We start from the raw sequence: 16,773 nt of genomic DNA on the forward strand, positions 1-16,773 counted from the left end.
TGGACTTCTCTGAGCAGTGCAACATTTAGGTAGAAAATTAACTTACATTTGTGTTCATGTGCTCAATAGCAGTTTTTATAATGCAGAAGAATGCGTAAGCCTAGAAGGGCACAAAAACATTTTCAAATAGTTTTCACTGCTGTTCCCAATAGACCATCACATTCTTTTGAGAGGAAACTATTGATCATAGTACAGTGAAAACTTGGATTTTTCTTTTTAATTAGCAACCAACCACATCTTTTCTATTTTGACTAGAAGAAAGGAGAACAAAACAAAACAAAAACCAACCCCCCCCATCACCACTACAAAAAACAACACACCAAAAATCCAGGAATTTTTTTTTTGTCACAGTTAAAACTTTTAATGACAAAAGTAGGGTTTGCAACAATGAATCAACAAAGCAGGTCCCACTTTTTTCAGAATGGCACAAAATTATTTTTACATTTTTTAGAACTTTTGAGGAATTAATTACAACATATATCAGCAATTATGGATTTTGGCATATAATAGCAAAACCTACCTTTAAGATCACTTGTTTAGAGAGCACATTTTGTTAATATTGTCACGTGAATGCACTATTTTTGCTAGCCACAAAAGTAGCCTTTTAAGACAGATTTTGCAGTACACCAGTCTCAAGTCCAACAATACATGATCTTTATTCTTTGCAGAACTTTAAAAAGATAATGTAATAAGGAAACTATTGATAGTTACATTTTCAAAATACATTCATTAACATTAACTTGAATTACTGTATATTTTATGTACACAAATATCTAATAATACTTGCGTTGTATACTACAGCTAAGTTCCAGGACGGAAGTATAATGTTATAAAGTTTATCTTCAGCATGGGATGTCAGCACACTTTCTTGAAACCTTCCTAAGTACCACCACATCTAGTAGTTTACTGAATACCAGGAATGAAACCGAAAGCAAATAAATCTCTTTTCCTTTCTTCAATACATTGAGTTATTCAAACTCAACTATGAAAAATAGTTAATGGTACTAAAACATACATGTTAAAGAACAAACGTTTAACCTGTAAAAAGGGATCTGGAATTTAGACCTGTGACCTGATCTGCCCAGGAGATGTTTAAACCTGTAGCCTCCTCAAGCACTATGGATTGTTATCTGAACTGAAATAACTCATCCTCCCCAAGTATATCTGATCTGGGGTTTAAACTTTTCTTCTAAATTAATTATAACCTTTGAGTAAAAGCTAGATGGCAACAGTTCAAATCCTATTCTCTCTCTTCTTTAATGGAACTACTGTTATGGTTGTAGTTCTCACTACTGAATTTTCATTAACATATGACTCTCTTTTTCATACTGACTACCCATGACCTCAATTTCATCAGGCAGCAAAATCCTTGAGAGCACAGTTAAAAAAAAAAAAAAAAAAGTAAGTGTAGCTGTGGGGCTATAAAATTGCAATGTAGACGTTTGGGCTCAGGCTGGAGCCTGGTCTCTGGGACCGTGCCTCCTTGTGGTGTCCCAGGGCTCAGGCTCCAGACCAAGCCTGAAGGTCTACACTGCAGCTGTATAACCCCACAGCCTGAGCCCTGCAAGCTCAAGTCAGCTGACACGGGCCAGCTGCGAATGTTTTATTGCAGGGTAAACATACCCTAAGAGAGGGGAATGGATGAAGACATATCTGCTTTGCTGTCAGAACTGTGCTGTACATCTGAAAAAGATTCTAATGAGACATTAAAAAAACAAAAATAACAAAAAAACCCTAACCTAACATTTTGTTTTTGTTTAATTCCCAATATGAGTGTGCTTTTTTTTTCTTGCTGGTCTCTAGTAAGAGCCCTATTTATTAAAATGTTGCCTATTGTGCTTATGACGCTACAGATTCTTTCAAGGCAAGCATTAGTCATAAGTAGCTCAAGTGGTGCTTGGAGCCTCACGTTTTTAGTGGCCCTGTTCTAACTTGCAGCTTATGGCTGGCCAAATTCTTTCCCAGTTGGCAGCTTGGGATGTGACAGTTCTCAAGGTTGTCCTTGATGTTATCCTACAGTGCTAAACAGATGACAAACATGCTCCCTCCTCTAAACAACTTCTATTATGCAATAAAAAAACTTCATACAAAATAGCATAATTAAAAATATACATCTACAAACTATACATTTCACTAGATGACTTCTGTAGGTTGACTTAGAATTTCTTCCCAAATAAATTCAGTCCCCTTTTTGTAATATCGATATTTCCAATAGGTATTATTTACTTCTTAGTTACTTTTCTCTTTCTTCCCCCGCATACCATTTACTGCCTTATTATTAGATTCTAAGCTCTTTAAAATGTCATTAATAATGCAAAATCTTATTCTGCATTGACAATGAACACTACAGTATATTCGGACACACTGGCTGTCTGGCTCATCAGTAAGAGGGGAACAGAAAATTTTGAAGGTGCATGCAGCTTTGGATAAACATACTATATCTAAAGGCTGAAAGCTTAGCTAGCATTTTATGTTTGTGTACTCTTGGTAAAATCAAGTATAACTTCTTGTACTGTCTTCAAGTTTTAATCCTATGAATAAATAACTTGAGAATTTCTGAAGGAAAATGAGGAAAACAGCTGTCTGTTAAGGAAGACAATAGATCAAAAATAGTTTAGTTAATCAGTCTGCAATGGAAAGATATTTTTCCAAGCTATTTTATGATAAAATATTTTCTGTGTAAAGTTTATGGAAAACTGGTAGCTTGGAAAGTTTCTATTCAAACTTTCATTTATAAAGGCCCTAATTCAGAGAAATCATAGTTAAAAAGAAACCATGCAAAGACTGCTAAATTCCAGACTGTGTTAATGAGGCACAACCATTTTGTGTACACACTTTAAAAAATCAGATTTTTCTTAGATCTTAACATCTCAAGTTTACATTCTTTATATTTTATTATACAATCCAAAATCAATCTGGAAAGTACAACAGGATATTTTCAAAATGCAGCATGGATAGCAGGGTCACATCTGGAAGTCAAATTTGCACTTCTGAATGCTGGTGCAAAAATTCCTACTGAGTGGCAGAAATGATAAGGCCTGCTGTTTCACATAACAAATCAGTCTGCTTTCCACTACAGGATTATCATCTGTGAGGCATAATTCCAATGTTCAAATTCCACTAGCACTATACAAAAGGGAAAAATATGTAACCATTGTTTGGATTTTATTTCTGAACAGTAACATCTCTTGCAGCCAATTTAATACTTCTTCCTGTGTGACACCAGAAAAAATAAGATGGTGCTTATCTTGATCAGTTTCTCATTTGGTCCATGTTTTTAAAAACACCTACAATAACTTAAATACAAAATAAAGGTTGGAGATACAGCAGCATTGCTTAGTGAAATTACCATAAAAATGTGGGAATGCAACATTTTTCCTGTACGTTAACTGAATAACTCATCTTCACTGAATTGGAAGGATAATGCATGTGAAAGTTTGGATCTCCAGTAAAAATTGCTGAACCTAGCTTTTCAGTTCCTCTTGGGAAGATATCTGTGTTAGGCAGTATCTCAACATTTGTGCTTCATGGCAAGCTGAAAAAGAACAAGAGAGAAAAAGTTATACTATTTGCAATTATAGCCATTCCTGGCTAAAGCAACTAATCTGGATTAACGATGGGCAGTACATGGAATCCTCCAAATAAAGTATTTTCTAGTGGAAAGGTTGTTGAAAGCCAGACCTGAAACCAGATCCAAGTTTGGACCCTTGCTCTCCAATCTCCTATTCAGCAGGGAAGGGATTTGGCTGCTTTCATAAAACCAGCTCTATGGGGGCTCCATGCATCAGTTCTCTGTGAAGGAAGAAGGAGCAGAGACTCACTAGTATGAGCTGGGACACACACACATTTCTCCTCCAATCCAATAGAGGTTTCTTGGAAAAGATCACTAAGGCCTGAGGCTTAACTAGTCAAAACAAATTAGTCTTTTGGTCAAGCTGTTTCACAGATATGTGTACTTCTGCTCCCAAATAGTTAGCAAAATTATGATCCAGAATTTCCAACCCAATTTTTTAATCTTCCTTCCTGAAGCTCCTTGTCCAATGGATTCAAAACTTTCAGGGGGTGGAAATCTACCCTGAGCTAAGATCCTGCATGTGAAGTTTCATAGAAACTTCTACAGAAGCTGGCTTCAACCTCTAACTATGGAGAGGCTACTATCTACAGGCTTAGCATGCTAGAGCAGGTGGAGGGGACTGAAGTCCTCAGCAATGCATCTACAACACCAAATGGGCAGTGGCAGTGAACATTTCCTCATTTGCCTCCAGTCAAATCCTGACCAGGAATAACAGGACTGGATTTAGGTAAGCCTCCATGTGCTCAAGGCTTGGCCTCTCTATTACAGTGCCCACAGAGATGGAGTATTTTTTTTAATAAGTAGAAATTTATTGGAAAATGTTCATTAGAAAAGAATGTCAATGGCCACTATCTTTTCTGGAAACATCATGAATAATTATTTATGAGAAGTACATTTCTTTAAGCGGCTTAGATAGCAAGCTCTTGCTATCGAGTATCAATAGTTCCAGGATACCAATTAGATCACAGACATACGAGAGGGATCCCTGGGGGGTGTGGGGCTCATAGTATGGAACAGGGGATCCCTTGGCATTAAAAAGGTTGAGAACCAATCAGCTAGAGCTACTTTACATTTAACAGAATGTAAAGATTTAAACTGTTTCACGTGAGAAACAGTTAAAAAAGCTACTAGTCCCAATGGTAATTTGTCTTCTGACATAGACTTTGAACAGGTGACTAAGCTGTACTTTAAGGTTCCAGAAAGATTATTCCAATTCCTTATACCCAATATTCACACAATCTTATTTCTTAAAGTAACTTGACATGTAGCTATAATGATTAGTCATATAAATATATAGCTGTGAAATATGCCAGTATGTAGTCATAGCATATTAATGGTGAAATTAATTACAAGTTTAAAATAATACAAATATTTAAGCCATTTCTTTGAAATGGGGCCTACGCCTAGAGAATGCTGCCAGGAAAAGCATCCTAAATGGAGACTCTAATTGGCTGCAACAAATGTTTGCAAATGTTAATTTGGTGCTTGTTTCTTCTAAAGTTAATGAACAGTGATGTTCATTATCAGTATTCTGCCAGAGAAGCATTATTTTACCATTTAAAACAATGCATAATTAGATTCCTACTTTTCTTATTTGTTTTGGAATACTGAAATATGCAGGAATTTTTTTTAAAAATCACTTAATTCTTTACAACAATGACTCAGCTCTGTGTAGTGATTGTCCAACTATTTCAAAGTGTTTAATAACTAAACATGAACAAAAAATGACAAATTTACTTCTCCGTTACATAAAAGCCCATCAAAAACAAACCCAAGCACGTTTTGCCAATTAAAAAAACCCAAATCAATTGAGCATCTACAAGCCACTAGGTCACCTGTGTTAGCTGCCCTACACATTTTTACCAGACAATGTGAAGTGATGAGATTATCTGCAGAATTTTAATGAGCATCTTTCCTATTCTTTGTGGGGAATTGTAATTCATTCATAACCTTTACTCATTTTAAAACAAGTTTTGCTTCAGTATAATTAATATTGAAAGAAAGCTGGTTACAAATAATTGAATTGGGTCACGCAGTGCAACTGGTATGAGAGCAGTTTGTGATGATGCCCTTTTCTAAGGAGGGGCATTCTGCCATGACCAAAGGCTTCTCTTCATGCTCTCCCTCATATATTCCAGAGCAGAAGTAAGTAGAGTAGGTAGAGTCTCTGGCATCCACTCCATGCTTCTGGCCACTGATGGAGAGAAAGGCCAGATTATCTTGCCGATTGCTAGCAGAGCTGATGCAGCCATGCTATTCTTGATTTAGTCTTCTCGTTGCCACCCAGAATGCCAGCAGCAGATATCTATGACCCAACTGCTGCAGAACTGGAGGACTGACCCATTTGTCCAATACCCAAGAAAAGATTTGGGGTAGTAGTTCAGTGCAGGAGCTCTGCCATTTACAGGAAAAGCAGAAGTGAAAAATAATTGACCCATTTTATTTTCTTTAACTGAAATCACTAATTTATTCTGGGAAGATGCTTAATTTATTTACCTTCCTGAATGTGAACCAGAAATACTTTTTCTCTGCTTTCCTTTAATTAGAAAGAAAATAAATTCTATTGTAAACAACCCCATCATTTATCAACTTTGCCAATTCCCTAACCATTACCCACCAAACATCTGTTACACTGTCAAGACATGTATCTGACAGCCAGGACACCTAGCAATGCACAGCGGATCATATTAATCCAAGCATGAGGTAATTCATGACGCGTATCATTCAGTAAAGCTTGAGTAGCATGAACTTTTAGCCATCTAATTCCTGCATTACTTCCAAACGGAGATCTAACAGGATCAAACAGACAGTCTTTGCAGAAGATACATTTAGCTACAATAGTGGGTGAAAGCAAGTGCAAGTGACTGGCTAGAAAATGAGGACTGGAAGTTCTCCAGAAGTTTTTTTTCCTGACAAAGCTTTGTGTTATGGGTGACTTTCCCTTCTACCCCTCTCTCTCTCTCTCTCTCTCTCACACACACACACACACACACACACACACAAACACACTTTTTCTTCCAGCTGTGAATATCATACTAGTATCTTTGGGCTGTGCAATACCAAGCATGCTGTCCACACTCAAAAGGAAAATATTCAATGTGAATTTATATTGCATGTTTTAGTTCTGTGATTTCCAGAATGGGATTTTCCTTATGAGGCCTGTGGGAAACAAATAAAGCTGCCTTTTTGTCCACAGTAGGTTTTCATTTGTGGACTTGACAAATTTAAAAGCAGACAGGACATGAAATCACTTAAACTACAAGATATTGTAGTGCTTTGAGAAATATTTTTAACCTCTTTAAAATTATTGTTCACATGTTTAGAAGAAATTATTTTAATATTATACATACACATACAGTGTTCATGTACTAGTGAAACCTGTTTACACCTTCAGATAAGTGGACCAGAAATGTCCAGGTAGTTGTGGATAGAAGTCAAGGGAAGGAGTAGTGGAAAGCATGTGCTGATATTTTAAATGGGGGTGTATAAGATAAGGGGTTGCTTATCAAAGAAGGCCCTTTACTGCAGGTTTCACTGTACTAAGCAAACACAATATAGACAGTGTGGATAGCTCCTGAGAATAGTTTTGAGAGGCTAGAAATTCTACAGTATTACTGGGCAATAAATGGTATTTTAAAAATAGAACAGTAGGAGCCACTAGGATATGACTGAGTGATATTGCCTTGCTCCTGAGCCTGACAGCTCTGTTTTTCTAATACACATTTGAATGAAAAGTACACTATCACTCAGTGTAGGAACTACAGAACGGCTACTTTCTGTTTGCTCCTTCACGTCTCCCTTGCTCAGTTCCTTGCTATTCGTTCTATGCAGCCTTTATTTTGTTTTGCTCTATTCTACAGCATCCTGACAACTTCGGTTGGAGCCTGCCATAGACAAATGTATTATTATTTTAAAATGATTAACCTATGCTATTCCAAACTCTTCCACTCCAAACACTGAAGAAAATTGTGGGGATGGTGGGCTTGAAGGAAAGAAAGGCTTCTGAGAAGCCATTACAAGATTTTTTGTGACAAGAGATTTCAGACTCTCCCTTCTCTGGTTAAACCTATGCTGCTTCCTCTCCCTTGCCACTGGCAATTTTCCCTATTTAGGTCAGGAATAACATTTGCAACACCAATCAGGCTACTTGAAGTACCATTATACACTTTGTATTGACTTTTTAGGCATTCATCTAATAATGTAGGCTATTCAATACCGCATCCAGTATGCTAAAATACTGATTAACCACCACCACAAACAACACTTGCTTAATGCATTTTCATTGAGTTGCTAAATTTAGTCTAAGAAACATGCAGCTATTCATGTACACAGACCATTAAATAACAAAACAATCCTTAACCAGGTTGCAGTGAACTAAAAAGCCCAACAATTATCAGGTCTATATCTGATCTGAGAACATTAACTTATGGAAAAGTGAAACGCTGCAAACTTAACACTACCCACAACAGGATTTTCATGGTATATTTTCAGGTGTTTATGCCTTAACTCCCTTCCAAAAAAAAAGTGAATGCTACATATCAAGGAACTCCTTCTGGACCCAGGTTACTGTGTGCACTGGATTATTTTAGTTTATTTCCAAGAACTGTAAGCCCAGAGAGCTGCAGCATGTAACCAAATCATTTGACCGTGATGGAGCTTATAATGTTACTTAGGCTACGTCCTCACTACGGGGGGGACGGGTGGAGGGGGGACACGGTGGAGTTAAGATACGCAAATTCAGCTACGCAAATAGCGTAGCGGAATTCGATGTATTGGAGCCGACTTACCCCGCTGTGAGGACGGCGACAAATCGACCTCCGCGGCTTCCCCGTCGACGGCACTTACTCCTACCTGCCCTGGTGGAGTACAAGCGCCGATTCGGGGATTGAATGTCGCGTCCCGACGAGACACGATTGAGAGATCGATTTCTACCCACCGATTCAGGCGGGTAGTGCAGATGTAGCCTTGGTGTTACCTGCCACAATCTGTTCAAGTAAACTTGTACGGGTATCCATCAGCTAATGAATCACGGTAAGAGCTGCAAAGAGTTGTGGGGCCAAAAAATAGTTGTACATACCTGAAAGGGCTGATCACAATTCCTGCTTTAGGACAGTTCATATTTTAAGTCTCATAAGGAAGTGGCTGCATTTAATTTATGTTTCTATGTGTTTATTGTGATTTTAAACATAGACCAAAGATACTTAGTGGTCTGGATAGGAACTATTTACATTCTGTAGACACCTACATAAACAAACAAAAAATAATGGCCACAATTTTCTCAAGTGGCTAGTGCTTTTTGGTACCCAACTTGAGACACCTGAAAAAGGCCTGATTTCAGAAAGTGCTTAACACGTACCTTCTGAAAAACAAGCCTCTTTACGGGGTCTCAAATTCTGCACCCCAAAATGATGAATAAATGAAAAATTGTGACCATTTTATTTAATTTTTTGGTATTTTCTTAAAAAAATCCAGCAAAACAAAGGTAATGATAGATTTTATAACTTGAAAGAAGTCTTCACGGCATGCTATAGATACCATACTACACAGGTGCATATATTTATATACACAGGAATGGGTAAAGCTGTTGTTTCAATAGCTTGCACACTTTCAATGAGTGATAAAGACAGATGGATACATCACTGCAGGTTCTGTGTTATTTTCATTAGAATGAGTTGCAACTGAAATCATATAATAACTTATCACATTGTTGTCCAGTTATCTGAAATAGGTGGGAAGGACCGACCGGACAAATTCAGGGAGGGTGATGATCACTTTTGTTCAAGTCCACGGCGATTGTTTTAATCTGAATTGTGATGGTGAACTGTTGAAGCCTCCATTCAAAGACTGTTTGTGCCCTTTAATATAAACCATTTCCAATATTTTCCCCTGCTTGTTTCTTTATGTGGCGAATATCAGGGCTTCAGCGCCCTCTTTTTTCCAGAGGATATTGGAAAGGTTTGCAGGAACTGGGTAGTGATGCCCTGAATTCTGAACTGCAGCTCTCCATTTTCTAAGTGGGGGCTGTTGCAGTTCCCACATGCCTGCAGCTGGGGGCAGAGAAAGCAGGAGCCCAGATTTCAGTCTCCTGACACACCACCACCCAGGTCACCCAAACATACAGTACATCTTAAATTCCCAGTGTCTCAATTTGACATATACCCCTACAATGAGGACAACTGCAAACACCTCATACTACTAGTGCTATAGAAATAAATTAAATAAAATAACCAACAATTTCTCATAATGGGCCCCTTCATTGCCTCCCAAATTCATCAAATTCCCCTGCTACCAAATGTCTGTTCTTCCTCCCTTTCATTCTATTTTCCTCTAAGGCTGTGTCCTACACTGTGCAATTGATGGGTTGGAGAAGAGTGTGAGGAACAGCATGGCTCCTGGCTGTTTCCTGTTCTCTTTCATCTTAGCAGTTACCCTGGTGCTGCTGCCTATCCGGACTCTACTGTTCCTACTGCTGCAATTCAAAGTGAAGTACTACTGGCATCTAATCACTGCATACGTGGTAGGTTTAAAAAAAAGAAAGAAAGAAAGGGCTATACTGTAGTACAACAGCATGCTTGCTGGGCCACCATGGAGCTTGCCCTTTGGGAAGCTTCTTTTGCATCATTCTGGATTCCACATATGACGGCAAGTCTGTAGGACATCTCACTTAGCGCAAGAGAGTTGAGGGATCATTGGCAAAAAAGATGGAAGTCAGGCCAAATATTTCTAATATCAGTCTCTTTCTTTTTTGAAAGCATGTGAATGCATGCATTGGGTGTGTGTGGGGTGGGGAGACCAACCACACTTATTAGATCCCCTCACAGAATTCTATATGGCAGTTTGAATTGAGTGGGCTAAGACTTACAGTAGACACTTTCCTTTACACTCTTCCAATGCAATAAAAATGAGTAGCAGTCAGTATCTGACAGGGGGAAGGCCAGTGCTGCAGCTGAGTCTTGACTGCTGGTGAGACTCTGCCTTCAATAATTCTTGTTAACTGGCATGAAGACGAATCTATTTCTATGTAAGTGGATTCAATGTTAGTGAACTCTGCCAGCTCCCAAGTGATTAATAAACCAATTTTAGAATTTCAAAACACAGTTCAATGCAGGCTCCCTTGCGACTCAACCCTGAAAAAGCACTTGGGGGAAAGAGGGGGCCAGTAACTCCTCTTGAATAGTAGAGACTCTTCCATAAATCCAGGCCATAAATTCCATGTTTCTGAAGCATATAAATGAATTTTATTCTGACAAGTAATTTACTGTATTACTCTAGAGAATGTATTTTTAGGTAGTATTGAAATCTGGCACACACGCACACCCTCCACTCCCCATGCTCTTGGAAGGCATTTCTAAATGCAGAATGCCTCCTTTACACAGTAGCTTAGTATCAATTTCTACCCTACTCCCTTGCAACAGTATTTCTAAGGTTACTTTCAATTCTGGTAATGAACACACAGTAGTTACCATGCTAGTATCAATCGTATGACTTCTGCATACTTTCATCCCTGCAAAATGTACTTTGCAAGATGGTGCAGTATCTTCAGTATCAAATGCTTAGCAACGGTAGAGGAGACGCCCTGCTTAAGAGAACCAGCTCAACTATAAAAAGAACAAGAGTACTTGTGGCACTTTAGGGTACGTCTATACCCAGCCGCTAGTTCGGTGGCTGGCAATCGAACTTCTGGGTTCGACTTATCGCGTCTTGTCTGGACGCGATAAGTCGAACCCAGAAGTGCTCGCCGTCGACTGCGGTACTCCAGCTCGGCGAGAGGAGTACCGCGGAGTCGACGGGGGAGCCTGCCTGCCGCGTGTGGACCGAGGTAAGTTCGAACTAAGGTACTTCGAACTTCAGCTACGTTATTCACGTAGCTGAAGTTGCGTACCCTAGTTCGATTTGGGGGTTTAGTGTAGACCAAGCCTTAGAGACTACTAAAGTGCCACAAGTACTCTTGTTCTTTTTGCGGATACAGACTAACACGGCTGCTACTCTGAAGCTCAACTATAGTCACTATTTAAGAAAAAAAGATGAGGATGAGAATGAAATAGATTACAACATGTACACTGCAATTCAAGACACGTTTTAGGACACTACGAGGAATACAGATTAAATCCTATTTCCAGAATTATGCTAATATGGCTAATGATACTCATGCAAAATAAGGAACTAAATGAAATTGGGCCAATTTGGCAACATGTTTTATTATATTTAGTACAAAGGTGAATCAAAATCTGCAAAATGAAACAAGTCAAAACTGATATGGGAGGAAAATGTTGGGGTTCCTGAAGGGTTCTTACTATACACTAATGTACAGAAATGAAAATCTAAACATTTATCTAAACAGGATAGGTGCATTTGCTTATTAAAGTAAACCAACCTTCTCTTCAAACTGCAAGTTTAAGTTTTGTTTAATTATTTTGGAAAATTACCTTCCAACATTGCATACTGCTGCAGTCTGACGTCAGGTAGTCTCTCTCTCTTTCTCTCATGTGCCTTGGCCACTAGTTCCAGTCATATCTTACCATCCTGGGACATCCTAGAAGCACTTCTGAATGTATTTTGTGCCCTGATAGCTAGATTTGACTACAACAGCCAGACCAGGTCCCCGAGAGACTGCCAGATCAGAGAATTAGACCAGAAACTGGAAGATTAAGAAATTCATACTCTTCAGCAGTGACTCTCTATCATGCACTCTCCATCTGTGTAGGCAGCATTATAAGAGATAAGCCCTTTCTAGCTTGCAGGGCAATCATATCTCCAGCAACAAGTAGTAATTTTCTTAAATCAGAATGAAAACTTATTCTTTTTTCATCTCAGTTTTAGGCTGAAATATGAAACAGACTAAAAGATATTGCTGAGATATCATTTGCAACTCCTCTGATGTTCACCTTATCATGAAATGGACAGTAATATTACAAAATCAGTTCCTTCCCAGTGTATATCTTTTTCATTTGAACATCAACAAAGTAACCCTTTTTCTATAGTAACTAATATTGGTTACAACTTTCAGGAGAAATCTGGGGAAATCAGCTTGAAAGATGTGTGCATGGAATGGGGATGAAATAAATACTTAAACGTTTTTGTTTTGATTTTGTAACAAGGGAAGCATTAGAACACCAGGTCTATTGCACAGGAGAGAGAAATTATAAACCAGAATTTGCCTGTTATTGAGGGACAGTTGTGAGACACAGGAATCACACACTTGTGAATCTTGGTGATCAATTGAAAACTTCCCAGCAACTTGTACCTCCTGCAGATGAGGGTCAACAAACATGAAACACTATTTTGAGCTACTGTGAGCCCCAGTCCACTAAGAATCTTACCTTGTGTGCAGTTTCTGCAAACTGCTGGGCACTGTTTTTCATATCCTCTGTCTTTTCTTCTGCCCGACCTAACCTTTCACCACGCTCATTCAAAGCCTGACTTGCCTTCTGTACTGCACTGGTCACACTGTCTGCTGCTGAATGGAGTATGCTGTTTCCTGAAATGACAGATGTATCATTAGCAACCCAATGTTAACATACAGTGCAGCATAAAAAAACTTGAAAACATTACCAGATTTTTCTTCTGAGTATTAAAATAAGTTATTTTCAACCCTTAATTTATTCACTCAAGAATAGGGTGTCTGCTAATCCATTCCAACTACATTACATCTAATTACATGAATCCTCAGCTAATCTGGGTTTCGTTGTCTTAAACCTGACCACCAATATGATTTTGACCCAAACCATACCATTAACAGATTATGACCAAATCACATTAAAACAATATAATTTAGGAACATAAGAAAGCGTTACTATGACTAATAGCTAAATGGACATGGTGTGCTACTGTTAGTGGCTTGTTATCTTTTAAGTTATAGTACCATATAACATTAGTTCATTTCAGGATACTACCTGAGTAAGTCAATGGAACTGTTCACAGAAATTCACCACAGTAATGTAACAGAGATATTGTATAGAATTTTAAGATGATCTATCATGTAAGGTTATCTAATGTTGTACTCCTTGAGAGGCTAGAGTCTTGCAACTCTGAATAACACTTCCTCCTGGATCCCCTTGCCACCATATCAAGTTCATTATATTCAGAATAATGATTTTATCATTTTTCCTCCAAATCATGTCTGCTTTCTCCCTTCTTTACACTCTTTACAGCTCCATGCCTTCGGCATGCCCTAGGCGCATAAACTCATTTGTGATTCCTTTCTTTTTCCTTCATAGCCAGGTTTTCATTACATCCTGTGGCTTTTCCCCCCCTTTCTCACCACCAAGAACTGTACTCTCCCTCTTTATTCTTATTGCTAAAACCCTCAACCAAACCTGGCCATCTGTCATCTCACCTCTCCATATAAAATGGTGCTGCTGCAGTCATCTTTTATCTATTTGATCATGTCTTGTCCCCACCAGGTCTTATCACATCAAATTCAAGCATCACATTTATGGTTCTGCCCAGACTCATTCTATCTACAATCTCTGTGCTCATTTGTTCCAAGCCCCATCTTCTCTGATTTAGCTGTTTACTGCCCCCAACCCCGTTTCCTTTCTTATGTAGGACTTTGCACTCTCTGATGTAATTCCCTAAACTTGCAATAGCCTTCCATTTCTTGTCCACCTACCACCTCTACTTCCAAATCTTTAAAACTCCAGGCATTCTACCTTGGTTTCCTCAATACAAGGTTCTCTGCCCTCATGAATGTACTAGTCGCTTGTGTTGTGTATGTATCACTGTACAAATAATATCTTCCCATTTAAAGCCACAATACGATACCTGTAGATTTCATACTCTTAATAGTATCAGAGGGGTAGCCGTGTTAGTCTGAATCTGTAAAAAGCAACGAAGGGTCCTGTGCTACCTTTAAGACTAACAGACGTATTGGAGCATAAGATTTCATGGGTAAAAACCTCACTTCTTCAGATGCAAGTAATAGAAATTTCCAGAGGCAGGTATAAATCAGTATGGAGATAACAAGGTTAGTTCAATCAGGGAGGGTGAGGTGCTCTGCTAGCGGTTGAGGTGTGAACACCAAGGGAGGAAAAACTGCTTCTGTAGTTGGATAGTCATTCACAAACTTTGTTTAATCCTGATCTGATGGTGCCAAATTTGCAAATGAACTGGAGCTCAGCAGTTTCTCTTTGGAGTCTGGTCCTGAAGTTTTTTTTGCTGTAAGATGGCTACCTTTACTTCAGGACCAGACTCCAAAGAGAAACTGCTGAGCTCCAGTTCATTTGCAAATTTGACACCATCAGATCAGGATTAAACAAAGTCTGTGAATGGCTATCCAACTACAGAAGCAGTTTCTCCTCCCTTGGTGTTCACACCTCAACCGCTAGCAGAGCACCTCACCCTCCCTGATTGAACTAACCTCGTTATCTCCATACTGATTTATACCTGCCTCTGGAAATTTCCATTACTTGCATCTGAAGAAGTGAGGTTTTTACCCACAAAATCTTATGCTCCAATACTTCTGTTAGTCTTAAAGGTGCCACAGGACCCTCTGTTGCTTTATACTCTTAATAGATCATCATAAATTCATGATTAAAAGCCAACTATTTAACTCTTTAATGTAACAAACTAATAAAGGATTAGGCATTTCCCATTTCTATCATACAGTTGATATAATAATCTTGGTGGCTTTCATCAGAGAGACTCAAAATGTTTTACAATCTATTTCAGAAGTTAAGTAATTTGCTTAAGTCACACAGCAAGCCGCTGACAGCCAAGAATGGAATCCAGATATACCTCCTAGTCTTCTGCTCTAACCACTAGATAAGATATCAGTCTGGTGAAAATTAACTATTTCAAAAACTGCTCTGCTAATTTCCAAAACTACCCCTTACCCAGTAGTTTTGGATTACTGGGAGGACAGACACAAAGATATCTAGGGCTGGAAATTGGTAGAGGGGGAGAGAAACTCTGTTTTTCAGGAAGACTCCTTCAGGACATTGAGAGCACTTTGGTGGTAAGAGTTATCTGATTTCACGGAGCAGTTGTCTGCTTCAATTTTTCTCAGAATTTCTTGTTTAGCTGAGAATTTGCTTATGTAAAACTGATTCGACAGAGAGAGAGAGAGAGAGAGAGAGAGAGAGCGAGCTAGCTTATTTTGGCTTTTGTTCAGGTGGTTTGTCCTATAAACACATGTACTGGGCAATACGCCAGAGGAAATAACCTCCCTTTTTATGTCGGTGTGGTCAGCAGCATTCCAACCTCTTGTACTATTTAGTGTTGGTTTTTGGGATGAGATTTTCAAAAGCACTCAGTGTTGGGCTAACTCTGCTCCCACCAAAGTGAACAGTATTGACTTCAATGGGAGCAGAATTAGACGACCACGGAGTGCTTTTAAAAAATCCAACCCCTAATGTTTGGCAATGGTTCATTAGAATGGATATTTTGCTGGTCTTCTATTACTTTCAATCTAAAAATGTAGCACACCTAGAAATTCTTCAAAATATTTTCAGAGAGAGAGGTCAAAATTCTATATTTAATACTTTTCAGCAGAGAATAATATGGCTCTGATTTTGTCAGCAGGCAATAGTAATTAGGTTATTTTTCTTCTTAGCTCTTATGGTATTGTATTCTCTCCAGGTGCTATTTTGTTACATTTTGCTGTATTCGGTGACCTGCAGAGGCAGCTATTATCTGACTGACTTTGGTGCCTAGTTTCTGGCTATTGGTTCCATTTGAACTGCAGTTTATTGGGAAGTTTAGTGTGGATCTGAAAATAAATGTATTTTAGAGCTAGTGACCAGACCGCTGAAATAGCTGATGATACTGCAGGCTCCCATTCTCTTCAAAGCAAACGGTTATTGGAGAGGTGTGACAGGAAAACTTTTCCATCACACTGGCTCTAGAAGTATTAATATTCACAATCTGCCCCACACCAAATGTTAAAGTGCTGTTAGGAAGATAACCAACATGATTGGAAGGCCCCATAAAATTCAGCTCCGCAGTTGAGGATCTCCCTGAACTGTGCGTGCCCAGAGTTAATATCTAATGCTGTCAATCAGCCAGTATTTACAAGTGCTAAATCATTAAAAAAAATAGCAAAAGACAGTCCGTGCTTCTGTTCTGTTCTCTGGGAAGAGGGTGGTCCTTAACTTTATCCCAACCCAGTTTTCAATGAAAGATAAAGTGGCTGCGATGTAAGCCATCCTCTTCCATTCTGTACAGAAGACTATGCAGCAGTCATATTTAATCTCTCTTTT

General features: G+C 38.7%; 1 long non-coding RNA gene across 1 annotated transcript; it reads right to left on the bottom strand.

Moving 5' to 3' along the window:
* Window positions 1-334: 334 nt before the first annotated feature.
* On the bottom strand, window positions 335-13,069 carry LOC135978389 (uncharacterized). The gene is made up of 2 exons (XR_010595791.1): window positions 12,895-13,069; window positions 335-3,535 (listed from the first exon to the last, which is right to left on the bottom strand). It is a non-coding gene; the product is annotated as an uncharacterized LOC135978389 (long non-coding RNA).
* Window positions 13,070-16,773: the final 3,704 nt, after the last annotated feature.

Source organism: Chrysemys picta, unplaced genomic scaffold (genome assembly GCF_011386835.1).
Source record: "Chrysemys picta bellii isolate R12L10 unplaced genomic scaffold, ASM1138683v2 scaf239, whole genome shotgun sequence".
NCBI lineage: Eukaryota > Metazoa > Chordata > Testudines > Emydidae > Chrysemys > Chrysemys picta.